The following is a 24,868-nucleotide window of genomic DNA, read 5'->3' as shown; positions in this document are numbered from 1 at the left end:
CAATGTGTCTAGGAGATGCTTAAGTGTCTAGGAGATGCTTTAATTGGATTGAGTCTTGCTGGGGTTCTGAAACTGCTATCTGAAGTTCTGTGTCTCTTGCAATGCTTGGGAAATTCTCCTCCAAAATCTCTTGAAGTAGAGCATCTGTACCTTTCAGACCATCCTCTTCTTCAGGAATTGGTATAAGACAAATGTTTGATCTTTTGGAGTAATCCCACAACTCTCTCAAGGAATGATCAGTTTTTGCTCTCCTGCCTGCCTCTTTGAGTGTTTGGGAATGTTCAAAAACTTTGTCTTCAGTTTCAGAGATCCTTTCTTTTGCTTGGTCAACTCTATTACTGAGGGATTCTACTGTATTTTGGAGCTCCTCAACTAACTTTTTCATTTCCTTGAGCTCTGCTATCTCTTTTCTCATTATGTCCATATCTTTGGTGACTTGGGCTTTGAATTCATTAATTTCTTGAGACAACTTTAGAACTACACTTTGGAATTCAATTTATATCTTTTCTTCCATTCTATTTGTCTTATTTTCAATCCATATTCTGAATTCTATTTCTGACATTGCTGCCATTTGTCTGTGCATGGCATCTTCAGTTGTGTCTCCTTTGTCATTTCTTGAGGGAGGGTGTTGATCTACTCTGGTTATTCATGTTGCCAGAGTTCTTCTTTTGGGTGTGCACCATGTTTATTTTCCACCATTTGGTTATTATAACTGGTAGGGTGAGATTGAATTGGGGTTCCCAGGTAATAGAGATGGCCCCTTTCAGAATTTTGCCCGGAGACTCCGAGGATCTACTTGGTAAGATAGCACAAGCTAGCTCTATTTTGATATCAGCCAATGTCTACCCTATCCTAAGAAGCCACGGTATTAGGTTTAAATCTCAACTGTGAAGAGATATAAACAGCTGCAGTGCCCGGCCCCCACCCTTCAGTTCTTTTCCACTACAGAACTTCGAAAGTCAACCTCAGAATGTCCCCGAGTGAACAGCCCCAAACACGAGTTCCAATTAAATTGTCTCAGGCAGTGTAAACCCTGCTCAACAGAGAGGGATTCAAGGGTCTCCAGCAGCACAATTGGAGCCAGGGATCCACACCCCTGCTCACCAGACTCAGTCCATACTGTTGTCCCCTTCCCTGGTCACAGGCCCATTTGGAGCCAGGGATCCACGCCCTGCCCACTGGTCTCAGTCCACACCCAGCTAGCCTCTGCTTGCCAGACTAGTTGGAGTCAGGGGACCACCCCCCCCCCCCACCTGCCAGTCTCAGTCCACTGCCTGGCAAGCCTCTGTTCGCAGGTTCTGTTGGAGTCAGGGCACCACGCCCTGCCCACAGGTCTCAGTCCTCACATGGTAGGCTTCTGTTCACCTGCCCAATTGGAGACAGGGGACCACGCCCTTGCCCTCAGGTCTTGGTTCACACCCAGCAAGACACTGCTCAAGGGTTCTGTTGGGAGTCAGAGGACCAAACCTTGCCCTCAGGCCTCAGTCCATGTGTGCCAAACTCTGCTCACAGGCCCAGCAGGGGCTGGGGACCAGCCCTGTCTGCCAAACGTAGTCCACACATGGCAACCACTCTCCTGCTGTGGGTGCCATGAGACCTGGGGGTTCTATACTCCATCCTGCCAGACACAGCCTGAACTGTGGGTCAACACCACCACTGGCTGGGCATAGTCATAACCAAAGGACTGCTCTTCCTCCCACCGAGTATCCCTTTCTTCCCACACCTTCTTTCTTCCCCGTTAGTCACAGATTCCGCCCTGATGGTTGGCGGTCCACACTATGCCCGGATCTCTCAGGAAAAGACCAAACACTCTGGGCTCTGCAGGGGGCAGAACTTCAGACCACCATGTGAGGGGGGAAACGGTGGACTGGGAGTTTGGGTTTGTGGTGGAAAATATCTGTTCAATTATATGCCTGGTGGGGTGGTGTCTAGGTTCATAGTGGGACCTCACTAGAGAAAGAGACCTGGAGTTTAGTGGCTCTCTCCAGTGAGGTAAAATGAGAAGTTTTTTATTCCCCCGCTTGTTCGCAGATAGCCTGCAGCAGGCCTCCTCCTTGGGGGAGGGGTCTCCTGTCCTCTAGTTGATAGGCTTTGTATCTGTAATTTGTTTTTGTTTTTGTTTTGTTTTTTTGAGATATAATCTCACTTTATCACCCTGGGTAGAGTGCTGGGGCATCACAGCTCACAGCAACCTCCAACTCCTGGGCTTAAGTGATTCTCTTGTCTCAGCCTCCCAAGTAACTGGGACTACAGGTGCCCACCGCAATGCCCGGCTATTTTTTGGTTGTAGTTGTCATTGTTGTTTGGCAGGCCTGGGCTGGATTTGAACCCACCAGCTCTGGTGTATGTGGCTGGCACCTTAGCTCCTTGAGCTACAGGCACCAAGCCTGTAATTTGTTTTCTTAAACTCTTCCTTGGAGTTAACAGCTTGCCAAACTTCTTTCTTGGCTCAGCTCCCCCACTTTGGCTTCCTAGAGTCCGATTCCATCTAGTTTTTCTCCCTCTGGTCAGGAGCCTCTGCCAAGGGTTGCTACCAGTAGGCCATCTTCCCAGAACTTCTAGTCTCCATCTTTTAATGGCAGAATAGTATTCCATGGTGTACATATACCACAGCTTGCTAAACAGGATGATCAAGGAAGAACCTATTGAGAAAGGGACATTTGAATAAATAGCTGAAGGCAATGAGGCAGAAAGCCAGGTGGATGTTGGAGGAGAGCCTTCCAGGCAGAGAAAAGCATATAAAGATCCTGCACTTAATGGGGGTCCAGCATTATTTAAGGAATAGCAAGAAGGCCAGTCTGGCTGAGGCGGAGTTAGCAAGGAAAGTTGTATGAGGTGAAGTCCAAGAGGCCCTTGATGATGTGTAGAACTTGGCCTCCATGCTACTGAGATAGGAAAGCATTGGAGGGTTTTAGTAAGAGGGCTAAATTAGTAAGAGGGCTGATTATTTTGTAATCAAAATTGTTTTAGTAAGAGAGCTAAATTAATAAGAGAGCTGATTATTTTGGCTGTTCTATGATAGTGGACTGCCGAAAAAGGGTAGAAATAGGGAAAATAGGAGGTAGGGCTTCAATCCAGGTGGGCAGTGATGGTGTCTTCTGGACAATGGGGATAATAGTAAAAGTTATCAGAAGTGGGTTTTTATTGGCTTAGAAGTGAGGTTTGAGGAAAAAAAGGAATCAGAGATTACTTAAAGCCTCTCATTAGTTCCTTAGGAAAAATTTCTAGAGGGGGGAGTTATTAGATATATTTTTAGGGATCTTTACACATATGGCCAAATGGTTCACCTGTTGGTTTCTATTTCCAGGATTCTCTATGGAAAAAATTTATAAAAATTTTTGAGAAAAGGTTTTTAAGCCAGAATTTTTGTTTGTTTTTGAGACAGATTCTTAAGCTGTTGCCCTGGGTGGAGTGCCGGGGCATCATAGCTCACAGCAACCTCCAACTCAGGTTTAAGGGATCCTCTTGCCTCAATTTATCTATTTTTAGTAGAGACACGGTCTCACTTCTGCTCAGGATGGTCTCGAGCTCATGAGTTCAAGCAATCCACCCACCTTGGCCTCCCAGAGAGGTAGGATTACAGGCATGAGCTACCATACCCAGCTAAGCCAGAATTTTTTAAATAGCTTTACAAACTACTTAAATCTACATAGAATTATTAGGGATATGATTCATTCGCTTAAAATTTGCTTATACATTTTACATTTTAAGCAGAAAAAGCTTTCTCATAGATATTACCAAAGTCTAAATATTTCTGTTTTGAACTTAATACTATGAAATAACTGAAACATGGAATGGAATTTGGTAAATGTCAAAAAAAAAAAAAAAAAAAGAAGAAGAAGAAGTTCCAAGAACAAGGACAAGAAAGATGAACTTTTAACAATTTGCAAAGAAGGAGGCAGAAAACCTGGAACCTGATTTGCCAAAAGCAAAGAAAAAAGAGAATTTCAGAAATGTGAATGTATGTTTTTTTCCTAAGTTATGAAAATATCAAATAAAGTGAAGACTAAACAAAAAACATGAGGTTAAGAAAACCATTGTTGGTTTTTGTAAGAGTCTTTTTAGTAGAAAATAGAGCAGAAGAAATAAGATAGATTAGATCACCAAGACTTTTAGTGAATGATTGAAGGCAAAGTATATAATTTTCCTTTTGCACATAAAAAGGGGAATTGTATGATAGCTCAAAAGATTACACAGGACCTTTTTAAGGTAAAGGAAACACCTGAATATATTTTCAGATAGAAAAAGAAGGAAAAACTAAAGGATCTGAAAAGGGTACAATTCATATAACTTCTCTCAGGAGCAGGAAAGGACGGGTCAGCAGAGCAGGTGGGAGTGCTAGGATGTGGAAGACGGGGCATCGCAGGAAAGGACGGGTCAGCAGAGCAGGTGGGAGTGCTAGGATGTGGAAGACGGGGCATCGCAGGAAAGGACGGGTCAGCAGAGCAGGTGGGAGTGCTAGGATGTGGAAGACGGGGCATCGCAGGAAAGGACGGGTCAGCAGAGCAGGTGGGAGTGCTAGGATGTGGAAGACGGGGCATCGCAGGAAAGGACGGGTCAGCAGAGCAGGTGGGAGTGCTAGGATGTGGAAGACGGGGCATCGCAGGAAAGGACGGGTCAGCAGAGCAGGTGGGAGTGCTAGGATGTGGAAGACGGGGCATCGCAGGAAAGGACGGGTCAGCAGAGCAGGTGGGAGTGCTAGGATGTGGAAGACGGGGCATCGCAGGAAAGGACGGGTCAGCAGAGCAGGTGGGAGTGCTAGGATGTGGAAGATGGGGTATCGCAGGAAAGGACGGGTCAGCAGGGCAGGTGGGAGTGCTAGGATGTGGAAGACGGGGCATCGCAGGAAAGGACGGGTCAGCAGGGCAGGTGGGAGTGCTAGGATGTGGAAGACGGGGCATCGCAGGAAAGGACGGGTCAGCAGAGCAGGTGGGAGTGCTAGGATGCGGAAGACGGGGCATCGCAGGAAAGGACGGGTCAGCAGGGCAGGTGGGAGTGCTAGGATGCGGAAGACGGGGCATCGCAGGAAAGGACGGGTCAGCAGAGCAGGTGGGAGTGCTAGGATGCGGAAGACGGGGCATCGCAGGAAAGGACGGGTCAGCAGAGCAGGTGGGAGTGCTAGGATGCGGAAGACGGGGCATCGCAGGAAAGGACGGGTCAGCAGAGCAGGTGGGAGTGCTAGGATGCGGAAGACGGGGCATCGCAGGAAAGGACGGGTCAGCAGAGCAGGTGGGAGTGCTAGGATGCGGAAGACGGGGCATCACAGGAAAGGACAGGTCAGCAGAGCAGGTGGGAGTGCTAGGATGCGGAAGACGGGGCATCGCAGGAAAGGACAGGTCAGCAGAGCAGGTGGGAGTGCTAGGATGCGGAAGACGGGGCATCGCAGGAAAGGACGGGTCAGCAGAGCAGGTGGGAGTGCTAGGATGCGGAAGACGGGGCATCGCAGGAAAGGACGGGTCAGCAGAGCAGGTGGGAGTGCTAGGATGCGGAAGACGGGGCATCGCAGGAAAGGACAGGTCAGCAGAGCAGGTGGGAGTGCTAGGATGCGGAAGACGGGGCATCGCAGGAAAGGACAGGTCAGCAGAGCAGGTGGGAGTGCTAGGATGCGGAAGACGGGGCATCGCAGGAAAGGACGGGTCAGCAGAGCAGGTGGGAGTGCTAGGATGCGGAAGACGGGGCATCGCAGGAAAGGACGGGTCAGCAGAGCAGGTGGGAGTGCTAGGATGCGGAAGACGGGGCATCGCAGGAAAGGACAGGTCAGCAGAGCAGGTGGGAGTGCTAGGATGCGGAAGACGGGGCATCGCAGGAAAGGACAGGTCAGCAGAGCAGGTGGGAGTGCTAGGATGCGGAAGACGGGGCATCGCAGGAAAGGACGGGTCAGCAGAGCAGGTGGGAGTGCTAGGATGCGGAAGACGGGGCATCGCAGGAAAGGACAGGTCAGCAGAGCAGGTGGGAGTGCTAGGATGCGGAAGACGGGGCATCGCAGGAAAGGACGGGTCAGCAGAGCAGGTGGGAGTGCTAGGATGCGGAAGACGGGGCATCGCAGGAAAGGACAGGTCAGCAGAGCAGGTGGGAGTGCTAGGATGCGGAAGACGGGGCATCGCAGGAAAGGACGGGTCAGCAGAGCAGGTGGGAGTGCTAGGATGCGGAAGACGGGGCATCGCAGGAAAGGACGGGTCAGCAGAGCAGGTGGGAGTGCTAGGATGCGGAAGACGGGGCATCGCAGGAAAGGACGGGTCAGCAGGGCAGGTGGGAGTGCTAGGATGCGGAAGACGGGGCATCGCAGGAAAGGACGGGTCAGCAGAGCAGGTGGGAGTGCTAGGATGCGGAAGACGGGGCATCGCAGGAAAGGACGGGTCAGCAGGGCAGGTGGGAGTGCTAGGATGCGGAAGACGGGGCATCGCAGGAAAGGACGGGTCAGCAGAGCAGGTGGGAGTGCTAGGATGCGGAAGACGGGGCATCGCAGGAAAGGACGGGTCAGCAGAGCAGGTGGGAGTGCTAGGATGCGGAAGACGGGGCATCGCAGGAAAGGACGGGTCAGCAGAGCAGGTGGGAGTGCTAGGATGCGGAAGACGGGGCATCGCAGGAAAGGACGGGTCAGCAGAGCAGGTGGGAGTGCTAGGATGTGGAAGACGGGGCATCGCAGGAAAGGACGGGTCAGCAGAGCAGGTGGGAGTGCTAGGATGCGGAAGACGGGGCATCGCAGGAAAGGACGGGTCAGCAGAGCAGGTGGGAGTGCTAGGATGTGGAAGACGGGGCATCGCAGGAAAGGACGGGTCAGCAGAGCAGGTGGGAGTGCTAGGATGCGGAAGATGGGGCATCACAGGATACCTCCCCTCCCCTCCCCTCCCCTTCCCTCCCTTTCCCTCCCCTCCCCACCCCTTCCTTCCCCTCCCCTCCCCTCCCTTTCCTTTCCTTTTCTTTTCTTTTCTTTAGACAGAGTCTCACTATGGCCCCCTTGGTAGAGTGCCGTGGCATCACAGCTCATAGCAACCTCAAACTCTTGGGCTTAAGTGATTCTCTTGCCTCAGTCTCCCAAGTAGCTGGGACTACAGGTGCCCGCCACAGTGCCCAGCTACTTTTTGGTTGTGATTGTCATTGTTGTTTAGTGGCCCAGGCTGGACTCGAACCTGCCAGCTCTGGTGTATGAGGCCGGCACCCTAGCCACTGAGCTACAGGCACCAAGCTCTGATTGCCCTTTCTAATGTGGGTGGGCCTCATCCAATCAGTTGAAGTCCTGATTACAACAAGAGGCTGAGTAAGAGAGAATTCCTCGTATGGGTTTTTTGACTTCGGACTCAAAATGAACCATCAACTCTTCTTGGGTCTTGAGTTTCAGATTGGAAATTCACCATCAGCTCTCCTGGCTCTCAGTTCTCAGGCCTTCACCCACAGACTAGAACTATACCATTGGCTGTCCTGGTCTCCAGCTGCTGACTGCAGATCTTAGGACTTCTTAGCCTCTGTAATCATGTGAGAAAACTCCTTATAATTAATCCCTTTACATATAATGAGGGTCCCCAACAAAACTATACACATTTTAAGAATGAAAAAAAATGTTAAAATTATACTCATATATGCCAATAACAAAAGATGAATACAACTCATGTTTGAGCACCTCCTATAACTGCAGAAGTCACATGTGACTTGAATGTTACAATATTCATACAATTTTTTCCTTTTGTATTTCAAAAAATGTGTCTACGTTTTTGGCATCCTCTGTGTGTGCTTATGTGTGCCTGTGCACGTACCTTCCAGTGTTTCTGCTTTTCTGGAGAACCCAGACTAATACACCTAGTATATAGTAAATGTTTAACCTACGTTGAATGACAAAATACATTATAGAGAAAGGCACAGGTGGAAAAAGCAGATGCCGAGGGGCCTAGGGAAGTGGACAGTGGCCTCTGCTCACCAGTAGATTAAAGGCCAACCCGAGTGCTCTGGGGAAATGGCTTTGGTAGCTACCGGGGCTCTGTTTAGGAGCATAATGGGAAGCACCAGGCAGAGACCAAGTGCTATTGGCATTAAGGAAATGAGGAGAAAACAAACACTTCACTGTCCACTTGTGGTAGGGCTTCTCCATGGTCATTTAACCCACAAATCTGTAAGCTAATTGTTCTCACTTTTTCAGAAAAGGAAATGGAGACTAAGTGATATTAGTTACCACAGCCCAAAGTCTAACCTGGACCTGAATCCAGAGGCAGCGTGTTAAGCCTGACGGTAATTACTGTTGATCCATCCCTGGGAACTGGGGCTTAGGGACACGGCTGCCAACCCTGTGATGACTCCAAGAACTGAGATCCAAGGGAGAGACTCAGGCACAAAGGACAGTGATAGGCAGATAACCAATATAATATAAAGCAGCAATTTGCTCGTAGGAACAAGATGGAAAGGATAAAAGGTGATGTTAGTGAGAATATCATTTTAATATTCAGTTCACTAATCTCCAAAGATCCATGTTCTAAGAGAGTGAATAAAATAGCTTCACATCTTATAGTATCTACCACTGATGACAGACACATAAGAACCTCTCATGACATCTACTTAATTTGCCAAATTAACCATGTTCCCCATTCCCTCTTTAACACATGCCCACAGCATGGCGCGCGCTCAAAGCGGCAGAGATCCCACCGATATGCTGGTGAACCTCCCTCTGCTCCGCGTTACTACTCCCGTGCCGATGAGTCAGTTGCTTTTTCCCCAAATCTGTTTATAAACACGTTTAAACTTGTTACTGAAATTATGTTAATTAATTACTATAAAAATGCATGAAATACGAAACAAAAGTCACTAAAGAAATTGCTGTCAAATTAGATATAAGCCAAGAAGATTACAAAATCTTAGGGAAAAAATGAGTAAATTTTACAGGTGTTTTGCTGGCAAGTGAAATACATCTGTAGGTATATATGCATCATTGTTTTTCTTTCTTTTTTGTTTTTTATCCTTTTTTTTTTTTTTTTTTTGAGACAAAATCTCCTTCTGACACCCTGGGTGGAGTCCAGTGGTGTCACTGTAGCTCAGAGCACCCTCAAACTCCTGGGCTCTACTGATCATCCTACCCCAGTCTCCCCAGTAGCTGGGACTACAGGTGCCCACCACTATGCCTGGCTAAATTTTTCTATTCTTGATAAAGATAGAGTACTCCTTCTTTGTTAAGCTGGTTTAGAACTCCTGAGCTCATGAGATCCTCCCAGAGTGCTAGGATGGCGAGTAGGAGCCACCACGCCCTGCCCAGCATGCATTGTTTTTTTCATTTCTTTGTTTTAATTTACCTTTTTTGTCCACCAATCATCTATTGGTATTTACTATACTCTGTGTTGTATTTGTTCTTTCTATAACAGCACAGTCTGTGTAGGATGGTGAAGATAAAGGCTGGAACTGTGTTCTTTCAGGGACACCATCCAGCACTTCCATGGACAACGTCGTACAGGGTCTAAAGCCACACGTGTGTGTCACTGTCCAAGTCTCAGGGGCATTCTGACTCTTACACATTACTTTTGTGTCATGAACATTTGTGGCTCACTAATATTCATAAAATTACCAGGGGTTATACATTTAGGGGGCACATTGCTGTCACTGTAATTTCATTATAGGCCCCAATGTGCACAGCATTTTTTTAAATAAAGAATGATTCTTTATTTTATTTATTATTATTATTATTATTTTGTAGAGACAGAGTCTCACTTTATCGTCCTTGGTAGAGTGCCGTGGCATCACACAAATCACAGCAACTTCAACCACTTGGGCTCAAGCAATTCTCTTGCCTCAGCCTCCCAAGTAGCTGGAACTACAGGTGCCCACTACAACGCCCAACTATTTTTTGTTGTAGTTGTCATGTTTTAGCAGGCTCAGATCGGGTTTGAACCTGCCAGCCCTGGGGTATGAGGCCTGGCACCCTAACCCCTGAGCTACGAGCGTGGAGCCAATTTGGGGAATTTATTGTCAGAACATCCATGACCATAGAGTGTCTTAGGCACTTCTTTCTTTCTTTCTTTCTTTCTTTCTTTCTTTCTTTCTTTCTTTCTTTCTTTCTTTCTTTCTTTCTTTCTTTCTTTCTTTCTTTCTTTCTTTCTTTCTCTCTCTCTCTCTCTCTCTCTCTCTCTCTCTCTCTCTCTCTCTCTCTCTCTCTCTCTTTCTTCTTTCTTTCTTTCTTTCTTTCTTTCTCTCTTTCTCTCTCTCTCTCTCTCTCTCTCTCCCTTCTTTCTTTCTTTATTTCAGAAACAGAGTCTCTCACTTTGTCACCCTCAGTAGAGTGCCGTGGTGTCACAGCTCACAGCAACCTCCAGCTCTTGGGCTTAGGCAATTCTCTTGCCTCAGCCTCCCAAGTAGCTGGGACTACAGGCGCCCGCCACAACGCCCGGCTATTATTTTGTTGCAGTTCAGCCAGGGCTGGGTTTGAACACGCCATCCTCAGAATTTGGGGCCAGCACCCTACTCACTGAGCCACAGGCACCGCCCTATTTATTTATTTAGAGACAGAGTCTCAAGCTGTCACCCTGAGTAGAGGGCGGTGACATCATAGCTCAGAGCAACCTCCAACTCCTGGGCTCAAATGATCCTCTTGTCTCAGTTTTTCTATTTTTGGTAGAGGTGGGGTCTTGCTTTTTGCTCAGGCTTGTCTCGAACTCATGAGCTCAAACAATCCACCCCCTTCGGCCTCCCAGAGTGCTGTGATTACAGGCATGAGCCATGCACCGCATTTTAATAGTTATCTCTGTAAGGAATCTTAGAAATAATCTAATGCAACTCTGTTGGATTAAAAATAAGTAAGGACTAGAGCTAAAGAAATGTGTCCAATATAAAAATTTATTGAAATAAAATTAAGGGAAATGTAAACGTAGCCCTTCACACTGTATCTTCCCCATGATCTGTAGCACTTTTAATCCCGGCTCTCAAAGCATTTTTAAATCAGATCATTAACTATTCTAACTCCTATGTATCAAATTAGCTTCTGTTTTCTACCAGCTGGGTTGCCTCCTGGTCAGACACTTACTTAAAAGTCCATAAATGAATCAGTTGAGAGTTGCATTCATTTGTCCATAAGAAACCTAAAGATGAGCGTTGCTTTTATCACACTCCAGGCGTTAGATCTGTCTATTGTGTGTTCCATAATGGCATCAGAAACACTGAGGTTTGTCTGTTTTCTTGTTCAGCCATTCTCAATGTATGCCTGTCAACGCGTAATGAGCTAACTCACCTCCAGTGTAGGTTTGCTTTGGTGGACATAAATGCAAGGAGAAAAGAAAGCATGCCAGCCGAGCTTTAAAAAGACATTTCTGGGGAGGGTAATTGATGGGACCACACCTACGGTGCATCTTACAAGGGTACATGTAAAATTTACTAAGTATAGAATATAAATGGCTTAACACAATAATTAAGAAAATGCCGTGAAGTCTATGTTAACCAGTTTGATGAAAATATTTCAAATTGTATATAAAACCAGCACATTGTACCCCATGATTGTATTGATGTACACAGCTATGATTTTTTAAAAAAGAGAGATTTATGGAACCGCACCTAATAATTTACTCTTAAATCTGATTGGCCAACTCTGTCAGTTGGCCACTTCTATGTGCCAGGGAGGCTGGGCATTGTAGTTTTTGGCATATTGCCTCCTCCAACAAAACCAAGGCCAGTGAGGAAGGTGAGAATGGGTGTGCGGAGAGCAACGGAAAGTCTCTGTTACTACACAGGTGTTGCCAAGATCAGAAAAAAAGCACATGTGGTCCCTAGCATAGGCCTGACACCTAGTAGATGTTGAAAAACTTGTTAGAAAAAAATGAAATAAGTGGTAATGTCTCCAGACTTCTTTCATAGTAATTAAGAAGTGTTTTAATATATGTAATGAATCTAATGCGGTATAAAATAACTTTTACTAGAAGAACAAATTTTTACTAACCTGTTATTTGACACTAAAATGTTGATTGGCATAGCAACTTTTTGTTGTTGTTGTTGTTGCAGTTTTGAACTCGCCACCTCCGGTTTATGGGGCCAGTGCCTTTGAGCTAAGGCGCCACCCTGGTATAGCAACTTTTAAAACACTCATTCAATTAGTCACATTATCATTTAGACAGTGAACAATGAATATACACAACAGCCTCAACATTTTTAAATATAAATGACCTTTTTGTCTTCTCGTGTTTTATGAGTTAGAAAATATTGTACAGTCATGTGCCATGTGACACTTTGACCCTGGACAGCCGCATTCATCGTGGTGGTCCCAGGAGATTGTAATGGAACTGAAAAGTTCCCATTGTCTAGAGACACCTTAGCAGCCGTAATGTCATAGTGTGACACATCACTCACATCTTCGTGGTGATGGCGGCTAAACAAACCTACTTAGCTGCTAGTTGTATATAAGTGTAGCACATACAATTATGTACAGAACATAATATTTAATAATTATAAACAACAATGTTAATGATGGCTCCTCACCTGTGACTGCCCCTAAGATGGGAGTGGGAGAAGATGTGGATGTGGAAGACGGTGAGGTTGAAGATCCAGACCTTGCCTCGGCCTAGGCCAACATATGTGTTCGTGTCTTAGTTCTTAACAAAAAAAGTTTATAAAGTAAAAAAATAAAATAAAATAAAATTTTGAAAATAGAAAATAGGGCCAGGTATAGTGGCCCCCACCTGTAACTCTGGAAGGCTGCGGCAGGAGAATGGCTTGAGGTCAGGAGTTCAAGACCAGCCTGAACAAGATTGAGACCCTGTCTTTACCAAAAATAGAAAATTAGGCCAGATGCGGTGGCTCATCAGCCAGTGGTGGATTGCTTGAGCTCAGGAGTTTGAGACCAGCCTGAGCAAGAGCAAGACCCTGTCCTAAAAATAGCTGGACTTTTTGGTGGGTGTCTGTAGTCCCAGCTACTCTGGAGGCAGAGGCAGGAGGATTGCTTGAGCCCAAGAGTTTGAGGTTGCCATGACCTATGATCACACCACTGCACTCTATCCCAGACAACAGAATGAGACCAAGGAAGGAAGGGAGGGAGGGAGGTAGAGAGGAAGGATAGGAAGGAAAGGAAGGGAAAAAAGGAAGGAAGGAAGGAAGGAAGGAGCGGTGCCTGTGGCTCAGTGAGTAGGGCACTGGCCCCATATACCAAGGGTGGCGGGTTTGAACCCAGCCCTGGCCAAACTGCAATAAAAAATAGCTGTTGTGGCAAGCGCCTGTAATCCCAGCTACTTGGGAGACTGAGGCAAGCGAATCGCCTAAGCCCAAGAGCTGGAGGTTGCGGTGAGCTCTGATGCCATAGTACTCTACCGAGGGTGACAAAGTGAGACTCTGTCAAGAAAGGAAGGGAGGGAGGGAGGGGAAGAAAAGAAAAGAAAATAGCTTGTAAAATAAGAATATAAAAAAATTACAGCAAGCTAAAGTTAATGTATTACTGAAGAGAGAAAACTTTTAAAATAAGTTTAGTATAGGCTAAGTGTTCAAGACTTATGAAGTCTACAGCAGTGCACAGCAGTGGCTGAGGCCTTCACAGCACTGACCCCTCCTCACTCCCACGCCCAGAGCACGTCCAGTTCTGCACACTCCATTCATGGTGAGTGCCCTATACAGGTGTGCCATTTTTTATCTTTTATACCATATTTTTACTGTCCTTGTTCTATGTTTAGATGTACATGCACTTCCCATGTTTTACAATTGCCCACAGTATTCAGTACAGTGATGTGCTGAGCAGGGGTGCAGCCCAGGAGCCACAGGCTGTGCGGTCTAGGCGTGAGCGTGACACTCTGATGTTCACAGAGTCACCAAGGAGCGTAGCACACTGCGCTGTTCAGGTGTGTGTGTGACACTCTGTGATGTTCATGGAGTCACCAAGGGGTGTAGCAGGGTGTGTGTGAGACACTCTGTGATGTTCACACAGTGCCCAACACTTGAGGACAAATTTCTCAGAACATATCCCATTAACTGATGTGTGACTATATTCAGTTATTATTAAATTATGTATTTTTTCATAAGCAAAGTCTGTTCAAATTGATGGTTTGTTGAAAAATAGCATCTGGGGCGGCGCCGGTGGCTCAAAGGAGTAGGGCACCGGCCCCGTATGCCGGAGGTGGCGGGTTCAAACCCAGCCCTGGTCAAAAAAAAAAAAAAAAAGAAAAGAAAAATAGCATCTGTCGAACCATTAAAAATTTACTATAAATATTTGTACTATTCATATGTTGGTAAGTCTTTATCTTTATATTGCCCTTTGAAAGATGTATCTGTAAGATCATTGGGTTTTTTTTTAGAGATGAGGTCTTACTTCTTGTCCAGCTGGACTCAAACTCGTGGGCTCAAGCAATCCTCCCACCTCAGCCTCTCGAGCAGCTGGGACTACCACCACTTCACCCAGTAGGTTTTTATTCCAGTAGCAAGAATTTCTACTAAGACATTTGATTGTGTGAAGCAAAGAGGAAAAAGACAAATTATTTTTATACCATTATTCACATACAAAACTAAAAAAAATTTAGTGGAGTTTCATAGACATAAAAATACCTCGAACTAGTATCTGCCTCACACACATGATACATTGGGTGCAGTCAATCCCATGATAAAACAAAAAGCTGAAACACTATGCAATATTTTGTTATACTGGATTTGTGTCCTAAAGAAGTCATTTTTAAATGAGTGGACCAAAAAGTTAGTTTATATAAAGGCTTTATCTAAATTTTTTTTTTTAGAGACAAAGTCTCACTTACTGTCCTCAGTAGAGTGCTTCGGCGTCACAGCTCACAGCAACCTCCAACTCCTGGGCTTAGGCAATTCTCTTGCCTCAGCCTCCCAAGTAGCTGGGACTACAGGTGCCTGCCACAATGCCCAGCTATTTTTGTGTTGCAGTTTGGCCGGGACCGGGTTTGAACTGGCCATCCTCAGTATATGGGACCAGCACCTACCCACTGAGCCACAGGTGCCACCCTAAATTTTTTTTACATGAACGGAATGTGAAAGGTGTGGTTGTGTAATAAAACGAAGGGACTCCAGCCATTTTTAAAAACCCATTGAATTTATTAAGTAATAATCCATTTATAAAGTCCAAATATAAACTTTTCCCCTTGATTGCAAGATTTCTTTTTTCTATAAAATTACCAAAAAACTCCACTCCATTATCCAATTCATTTTACACATATACATATCTTCAAACTTCAGCTCTGTAACTACCAGAGTTCCCCTAGGCATGGTGTGCGCTTTTTTCTTTTGAACTTTTTCTTGCTTATTTTTTCTTGATTTAGATTTTTCTCATCACCTGTAGTTCAGCTTGTTTTAGAGAACCCGTGTCTTTCTCTAAATTATTTCATGTAGCCTAATTTTACCTCTTCTGTCCCCGGGCCACAACCCCAATCCCACCCCAATTTAGCATGTATCTTGTTCTTTCTGAAGTACCCGTGTCAACATTTTCATTGTCAACGTTCTTACTGCTTTGAAGCCAGGCTTGGTAGTGAAGGAGAATTTGTTTAGATTTGTTTTTTAATTCACAAATATAATAATTATATACATTCATGGGTGTATAGTGACGTTTCAGCACCTAGAATATGTATAGTGATCAGATCAGGGTCACCGGCATCAGCTCAAATGTTTATCCTTGCTTCCTGTTGAGAACATGCAACGTCCTGCTAGCTATTTGAAACTGTACACATACATTATTCTTTAAATTTTTTTTTTTTTTTTTTTTTTTTTGCAGTTTTCGGCCGGGGCTGGGTTTGAACCCACCACCTCTGGCATATGGGGCCGGCACCCTACTCCTTTGAGCCACAGGCGCCGCCCACATACATTATTCTTAACTACAGTCAACTACAGGGGTATAGAATGCTAGCCTAGAATTTATTCCTCCTATCTAGTTACAATTTTGTATCTTTTATCAGTTCGCTCCCTATCCCTCCCTTCCCCTGAAAATTTGTTAAGGTACCAATACCTTTTCAAAATAACTGAAATAAAATACGCATGTGCGTTTCTTTCCATTTTTCTCCAAACTTCTTAGCCATCCGGATAGTACTTTCCCAACTCTGTCCTCCACTCCCTCCATGTTTATATTTCTTTCTAGTTTTTCATGATCTCCTTTATAGGATCCTTGTAACCCTCAACTTGTTTTATGTTTTCGCCGCTCCCACACAAACAGAATGTGCGTTCATTTCACTAAACTTAATTGAATGGTATTTTCTGGGGACAGCTGTGTGTCTTTTATGACTGATAATACAGTTCTCTCCCTGATTCCAAATCACTCTCTCCCAGTGCTCTATTCGCCATCCTCAACTTGCCCTTATCTAGCTCAACTCCTCACTGTCCCAGACCCAGTTCAGAAAACCACTCCGGGCTCTTGAGCACTTGAGTAATTCCTCAGTTCCAGGACTTAGCAGAGCTTCAGACTATGTCTTAATCATTGTAATATCTGCTCAGATATTTGTTGAATTAGTAGGTCAAATGCTTTATTCCAAACTCCCCATCCAATTCATCTATCAATAATTTTCTGAACAAAACCCTCATTTTACAGTAAGTAATAAAATCTTTTTCTTTTTCTTTCTCTCACCTTCCTTCCTCCCTCCTTCCCTCCCTTCCTTTCTTTTTTTGAGACAAGGTCTCACTTTGTCACCCTCAGTAGAGTGCTGTGGCATCATAGGTCACAGTAACCTCAAACTCTTGGGCTCAAGTGATTCTCCTGCCTTAGCCTTGCAAGTAGCTGGGACTGCAGGTGCCCGCCACAACGCCTGCCTATTTTTAGAAACAGGGTCTTGCTCTTCCTCAGGCTGGTCTTGAACTCCTGAGCTCAAGCAGGCCTTGGCCTCCCAAAGTGCTAAGATTACAGGTGTGAGCCACCACACCTGGCCCACAATTTCTTTTTCTTGAGCTTTTCTTGAACATTGCACCTTTTGTTGTTATTTGACATCTTCCTTTAATCCATTCGATCTTTTGCAGATAAAAAGTGTTTTATTTAAGTTAAAATACTGTTTTTCTCACTAAGGCATCCAAGATCCTTGTACACTTTAAGGAGTTACATTGTCGCTTTCATAAAGAATATGAAACCTATCACCCTGTCTCCCTGAAAACAAGACATCCTCCGAAAATAAGACCTACGTACAGGAACGATAAGATGTCCCCTGAAAATAAGACCTAGAAAAAAAAAAGAAAGAAAAGAAAATAAGACCTAGCGCATCTTTGGGAGCACACCTTAAAACAGGGTAGCTACTCAGATCCAACAACTTGCTTCTTTCCATAGATCAGGCTAAGCAAATTTCTCTGGCAGGAAGCTACCAGAAATTCCAGTTGCAGAGTCCTGCCATACTCCTTCACAAAAGGGTCTGGAAAGTACCAGCTGTGCCCTATTTCTCTTAAGTATCTCAAACCCTGCTTCAAAGGGTAAGGAAAAACATGCGGCCTGGTTGATTTTTCAAATGAAATAAAAATGCACGCACACATTACGGATAAACTACTTTCAAAAATATGTTCTGCCTTATTTTCTCGGGTATAAAAACATTTCAGGGACGTTTAACTAAGTCAAATGTTAAGAAACTAATAAAACATTTTATGTGAGTTCCTTTCATTTTGTCTGATTTATAAGATGTATTTCAACACAGAGTAGGTACGTAGGCCTGTCTGTCATATCACAGCTTTCAAAGGGGAAATTCTTATTTTAAATGTCTACATCATCATTAAATAGTTCTAATAATAAGAGGCCTAAATTTTAAGTCCTCAGAGACATCAAGGTGTCTATCTTGTATGTTATTCAAACTCTGGCAGAATACTGCAAAATAGATATGTAATAGGCAATAGAGGGCAAGAAACTTAATAATGTTACCTATTGTTGACAACTCCTAAGATACAGCCTAAGATTGTTAAAAATTTTGTTTAAGACTATTAGGCTATTTTAGTAAGTGAACCAAAGGTGGTGGGGGGAGGCCTGCAGACCTCCAGGTATATCCATTTCAAGATACATCTTGTAATTGACAATTTTTCTTCCTTAAATAAATGTATTTCTCTTAGCATATAGCTCAGATAATTGTAAAATTCTTAAGAATAAGTCATTGAAAAATGTAGTTTTTGGCTCGGCACCTGTGGCTTAAGCAGCTAAGGCCCCAGCCACATACACCTGAGCTGGCAGGTTCGAATCCAGCCTGGGCCCGCCAAACAACAATGACGGCTGCAACCAAAAAATAGCTGGGCATTGTGGCGGGCGCCTGTAGTCCCAGCTACTTGGGAGGCAGAGGCAGGAGAATTGCTTGAGCCCAGGAGTTTGAGGTTGCTGTGAGCTATGAGAGTGCTGTGAGCACTCTACCCAGCGTGACAGCTTGAGGCTCTCTCAAAAAAAAAATAATAAATAAAATAAAAATGTAGTTTTTTTAAAGTCCACATTTCAGCCTTGTCAGGGGATGTAGTTGTGTGATGACCTTGGAGATTTTGCTCCAATGGTGCAGTCCAGTAAAGGAGACCCAGCATTGCATAGAAAGTACAAGACCCCAAAATTCATTTTTACTCTATTAAATACTTTTACTTCTTAAAGTTTCCTTGAGGGAGGATTGAAGGCTGGTAAAAGGGCAACAGGCATTTGTGTAATAGTCTGAAGTTTGACAGCCAAAAATAAACACAGGAAAATCATGACTTTCAGATGTGTCACCTTGAGATTTGGCTCAGCTGAAGTCAAGTTTACCTCTGAACTGTGAAAAAAAGGTTTTCTAGGCAGAGGGGCAGGCAGTAGCGTTTATCTTTCTTTATAACGAATGTTAAATTGTCCGAGATCTTTTAGTGTCAAAATCGTTTATTCACCAATAATAAAGCATTGTAGACCCCTAAAAAGTCACATTTTCATAACCTGACCCTTTCCTTTGCTGATCAATTATTCAATGATGTTGCTATGTTTTTAAAGTTATATCAGCTGTTAAAAATTATGGACTTATAAGAACTTAAGAGACTTTTGGAAGACGTCTGGTATGTGTGTGTGTGGGGGGGGCTTATATAAGCATTTATTTATTTTTACGTGATATAGACTTTTCCCCTGTTGGTTCTCAAAGACACATTCAACTGGGAAATATTGGGAAGTACATGAGGCAATTTTGATTTCTCGGTGATGGAGGAGGGTCAGGCAGGGAGATATTGACATTCAGTGCTGAGAACTAAGGACATGAAACATTCTGCAAAATATGGGTCTGACTGTCCTGCACAACCATGAATATCCCATCCAACAAACCAATGATATTGTCACCCTTAAGAAACCCAAAGAACATAGCCATAAAAATAAAATTGTTCATTTTGAACAATTACAGAAGCAGAGGAGTGAAGGGTCTCCATGTAGACTGTGGAGCCAGACAGCTTGAGTTCTAATCCAATTCGGGGTCTGCCTGTATGACCTGCATGTTATCAAAGGCTTTGAGACTCAGTTGCTCCATCTGTAAAATGGGCATAATAGTAATGCCTATCTTGTAGAATTTTATTCTAAGAGCTAAACACATTAAAATATATAAAGTGATTGGCATATGTAAACTTTCAATTAATGTTGGCTAGTTCACTCAGGTCCATCTTAAGTTAATTAGTATCAGTGAGGACATTACACAAATATATGGTTTTATACGTGAAGCTCCTAATTTTAAAAATTTTCAGGCTAGAATCCATCACGTGTCATAGATATTTCTTGATGACGACGATCATAATGTAAGCAAACTCTCAGTCACTAAATGTGTTCAAAGTAGTAGGAGAGTGTTAAGGGGTGAGGGGAGCAGTCCCAGACTGAAGAAAAGCTTTGCGGCCCATAGAAGAGGGAGGGTGTAAGGAGGACGCTCCGCAGGGTAAAGAGGTGGAGAGGAAGCCGGACTAAATGTGTAACTGTGCGTTTGTACAGGGCAAGCATAGGTGATGAAATGCAATGAAGGCAGACTAGTGTCGACCTGGGACCATAAGGAAAAATGAAATAAAAACCACAGTCAAGTTGGAGGACATTTGCGGGATACTCTGCATGTCCACGGAGTCTGTAAGCCTGAGTCTATCAGTGCAGACCTGGAACATTCTGAATGGTTAAATGCCTCTTTCTGTAAAAGAGGAGAGCTCTCATTCTCTAGCTAAGACTTGGACTTGTTTGCTTATGTACCACTCGCTATAATTCACAGTCCTTTGAACACATAAAGGAAAAGCCACTGAAAGCCAGTTTGGCTTCTATTAAGGATTTAGAAGCATAAAAGTGAACAATGTTCAGTAAGCCTAGTGTTTTATACATAAAAGAAAGAAACCATTGGGAGGCAGGAGGATAATCTGAGCCCCAGGAGTCTAAGGCTGTGGCGAGCTAGGACTGTACACTGCACTTCAGCCTGAACTATAGAGCAAGACCTTGTCTCAAAAAACCAAAGAAACAAACAATAACAACAAAAAGAATCCAAACCAGAATGAGGATACTGCCTGGGGGAAGAAGAGAACATCTCTTCACAGGTGAAGGTAACACATTTTCAAAAGTACAAATTAAGCAACGTGAAACAAAAGGCATTAAAAGTAAAAGAAGGGCGGCGCCTGTGGCTCAAAGGAGTCGGGCGCAGGCCCCATATACTGGAGGTGGCGGGTGCAAACCCAATCCCAGCCAAAAACTGCAAAAAAAAAAGGTAAAAGAATACCAATTGCCCTTCTGGTTTTTCAAATCTAAGTTCTGTCAACTGTCAGATGTGTGAATTCAAAAGACAAATGCTTTAATGACAGATAGGATGGGGTAATACCACCATTAGTAGGAGACTTCCAAAAATAGCAGCCATAGTACTATGTTGATTCATTCTCTTTCAAAGACTGAGTCACCAAGTACAAAACATAGTGGGTGGGAATTAATGACAGCCACTACCCCATTACTTTATCTCTCTGGTCCGTCTCCCCACCCTCTACACCTTTGCATCGCTGGGTTCAATTTCCCCCACTATGCTTCCAGCTGTACAGCTCACCCACTTCTCCCAGACTCTCTAAAGTTGCCTTACTTAGCTTGCCCTGCTGGGAATGTTTCTCAAATCTGTCTCCACCCATGTCCCCCCACCCTCAACCACACACACACACCCGCTTCTCATTCCTGAGAGTTTCAGATATTGTTGCTCAAATGCAAGTATTCTACCCTAAAGTTTACGCATGTTCTCCCTCTTCCAACTCCCATTTAAACTATCAACATGTCTGGTCTGCTGTCTGCAAGATGCCTCCAGAATGTGACCAGTCCCACCACCATCACCTCTTCCTGTAAACTCCAGGAAGTGGTCACCTCGCTCCCCTACTCCACTGACTCCCCTCGCACACAGCAGCCAGAGGGACACATTTGAAATAGACATCACCTCCTGTCACAGCTCCGCGCAAAACCTTCCCGTGGGGCAGCGCCTGTGGCTCAAAGGGGTAGGGCGTCGGCCCCATATTCCGGAAGTGGCGGGTTCAAACCCAGCCCCGGCCAAAAACTGCAAAAAAATAAAAATAAAAAAACAAAGAAAAAAAACATCCCCGTAGCAAGCCTGTGAGCTGGACTGTGCCCCCCGCTTGCGCCCGGCCCAGCCGCGGGCCCCACCAGGGCCTTTGCTCGCTGCGTCCTCGGGGGTCCTCACCGGAGCGGGTCCCCCCCGCAGCCCCACACCCTGCCTGGCTCCTCCCGGTTCCCGTCCCTACTGCACTTTTCTCTGCAACACTTCTCGTTGACATAAGCACCAATTGACTTAATTATTATTAATTTTTTGTCTCACCGCCCTGGAAGGTGACGGGGTGAGGCGGAGGTGTCGCTGTGCCTGGTTCACTGAGGACCCCGGGGCCTGGAGCTGCCCAGCTGCCCAGCTGCCCAGCTGCCCGCGTCCTCGGCGGTTCAGAGCACACGTCCAACCCCCCAGCCGGCCGCCAGCGCTGACCGTCCTGTCCTCCTCTTGCTCTCAGTCCTCCCAGCTCAGAGTTTCGCTGTCACCTTTGTCTCTGTCCGCGGGCATCTGATTAGTGACCCGCGTCTTCCAGTTCCATGATGTTATCAGACTCCGTCTCTCTCTCTTTCAGTTCTGTTGCTGCTACAGGTTCGCTGCTGACAGCGTAGGTTGGACTCAGCCAGACTGGGGTTCGAATCCTGCCTCCACGTCTTAACTCACCTAACTGCAGGGTGAGATTTGAGCGCGGGGCCTGGGGTGGGGGTTACAGAGCGCGCCTGCGCACTGTGCAGACCCGGGGCGGGGGCTGTCCCTGCGGACTGTCCAGACCGGTCAGCGCTGCTCCCCGCTCCTGTCGCCCGCTCCGGCCGCCTGCCCAGCGAGCCACACTCGGGCTGGACTGTGCTCTGCCATTACCCCAACTTCCGATGGCGCATTTCACCTCGAATGTTTGCCTGGTGGCTCCTGGAGTGAAATCACAGGATAACACCCAGCGATGTGACATTGTCGCACCTCCTCGGCAGTATAATTCCGAGGTCGTCCTCTAGGACCACCTAAGGTCCACTCCAGACTCCACTGAACTCTTGTGGGACGACAAAAGACTCAATTCTCAGAAACAAATTCAGTAAGTCGCGTACAACCAACATGGTGTGCAGTGTAAAAATTGATTCTAGTGTTGCGTGAGATGCATATAACTCACACCAAAAACAATTGAAAAATCACAACATTTCCATTAAATTAGAAAGGATCATTTTGTTGCTGAAGTTTTTATTCTTTTCTCTTAATAAGATACCATGGCTCCAAGGAACAAGGAATGTTTTTTGTAGTGTGGCGGTCAATGTCTTAGTGGGTAGCCTCTGAGTAAAGCAGATCATCCTCCAGGATGTGTGTGAGCCTCATTCGCTCTGCTGAAGGCCTTGGAAGAAAAAGGTCCCCAAGGAAGAAGGAAGTCTGCCCACCGATTGCCTTTGAACTCCAGCTGCAAGAGCAACTCTTCCTGCTGAACTGCCTTGCAGAATTCAGAATCCAACCCTCACAATCATATGAGCCAACTTTTTAAAACCATCTTTCTCTCCCCCACCCCGCCCCGGCCTCACACATACACCCAATGGGTTCGCTCACGAATACACCAGCCAAGTCCCATCCAAATCCTGTCCTTCCTTATGGCCCATCTCTTCCTTAATCGATGACCACTCCAGCCAGAAGTTTATATTTACTCCAGATTCCTTGAATTCTTCAAACACTCTTCACGGTATGGCTGTGACTTATATTCGTAATGATTTCCCTCCAAGGAGCTGTGCTGTTCCACCTCTGCCCCTGAGCTACCTGGGGAAAGGCAATTACCATCTCCGAGACGCTGATACTTCATAGTAAAATGAGAATCTTAATTTTCTCACTGAATTGATGTATAAGACCATTTAGAAAAGCAGAGATAGCCTCAGGGCTCCTGTGGTAGCATCTTAAGACGATCAAGACTTAGGGATGCCTGGTCAACACTTACTGCTCATATTACGGTTTACTAAGAATAACAGGTATGTCAGTTAGGGTCCCAATGGGCAACAAAGGCAACACTCAAATTAGGATAATTTAGGAAGTTTATAAGGGACTAACTATAGGGGAAGGTTAAGAGAACAATAAAGAATAGAAGGAATTGGGATAGTAGGTGAGCAGGCACCTCTTGAGCTTAAAGCAAGGAGGAAAGGGAAAGTTATGGAACCTGTAAGGAGAGAGAGTCATGCAGAGCGGGAGCCTCAAGAGGGGCCATGAGTGACCTTTGAATAAAGGTCACAGCCATCCCAAGGCAACCTCTCACTCTCCCCTCCTTTGCATCCCCTTTGAGTAAACCCATCCTAAACCAAAGGGCATGGGGCTACATAGGGTAGCCCCCCAGAGGAAGAGCAGAATGGAGGGGGTGGAGAGTGAATCTGGAGTCACCCTGCACCCTGAGATTTCCAAACACAAAAGCCTTCCCTTCTTCTGAGCCCTCTTACACTCCTTGGCACTTCTTCCTCAGGTTGTTCTTAAACAGCCACCTTCCAAGGCTTCACTCTCCAAGGGTGGATTTAATTCCCAGCACTGTGCGTGATGCCTGGGAATATAGCCCTAGTTCTGCCATTATCCAACTGCCTAGGGGGTAACTTGATCAGATGGGCATCGGTTCCTTAAAATCAGCAGATCCCAAACTGAACGCATAAACTCCTGCTGTCTCAGCTCCAAGCCAGCCCCGCCGCCTCACTCCTAATTTCTGTTAAGAGCACCATCATCCCTCCAGGTCCCCAGCACTGCATGCTCAGTCCTGCTTGTCGGAGCCTTCCTTTCTTTGCCCTCCACCAATTGCAGAGCCCTGTACTTTCCCCACCGTGCATGCTTTGCCTGTGTGTGTCTAATCTCAGCCCTATCCTAGTTGCAGGCCTCCTTTTACCTGGATTGTTGAAATAGATTTCTAAATGTTACCCTACCTCCAATCCCTTCTGTACCCTTTATGGACGGAGCTGTATTTTTTGCCTCCCTCCTCCCTAAAATGGGGCATTTGAGGGGAGAGAACAATCAGATGAACATTTACAATGTAGTGCATGTGTGGGCTAAGAAATAGCATATCCCCCTGGTTTTGCATATAAAAGCCTGAGGCCCAGAGACCTGCCTCTAAAACCCAGCAATCCCCTTTCCTTGTCTAGTTAACAGAGCAGGAGCTCTGCAGCCTGCCCTGCTAGGCTTAGCTCCATGTCAGAGTTCCCAGCTCATCTCTAGGCCTTTATCCTGCAACCACTCTCCATGCAACCCAGCCTCTCCCACAAATCCCCCTCTGGAAAACCACTGGGGACCGTCCCGTTAATGTCTTTGTCCGTGCTTTCTCTTTGCTTGAGTTGACCGTCTCCCCTCTGATTCTTCAGATTCTACCTGTTGGAAATCCATCTACCCTTCAATGTATATGCCTCAGCACTTTTCCTTTACAATATCTTTTATGAAGTACTTTACAAAGCCTTTCCGTATTTTCCTCAACAACATCTTTCCCCGCTGCTTTGAATGACTAAAAATATTTCAGCACTGTT

Source organism: Nycticebus coucang, chromosome 15 (assembly GCF_027406575.1).
Source record: "Nycticebus coucang isolate mNycCou1 chromosome 15, mNycCou1.pri, whole genome shotgun sequence".
NCBI lineage: Eukaryota > Metazoa > Chordata > Mammalia > Primates > Lorisidae > Nycticebus > Nycticebus coucang.
The sequence above is the reverse complement of the archived record's forward strand: the minus strand, read 5'-3'. Positions refer to the sequence as shown.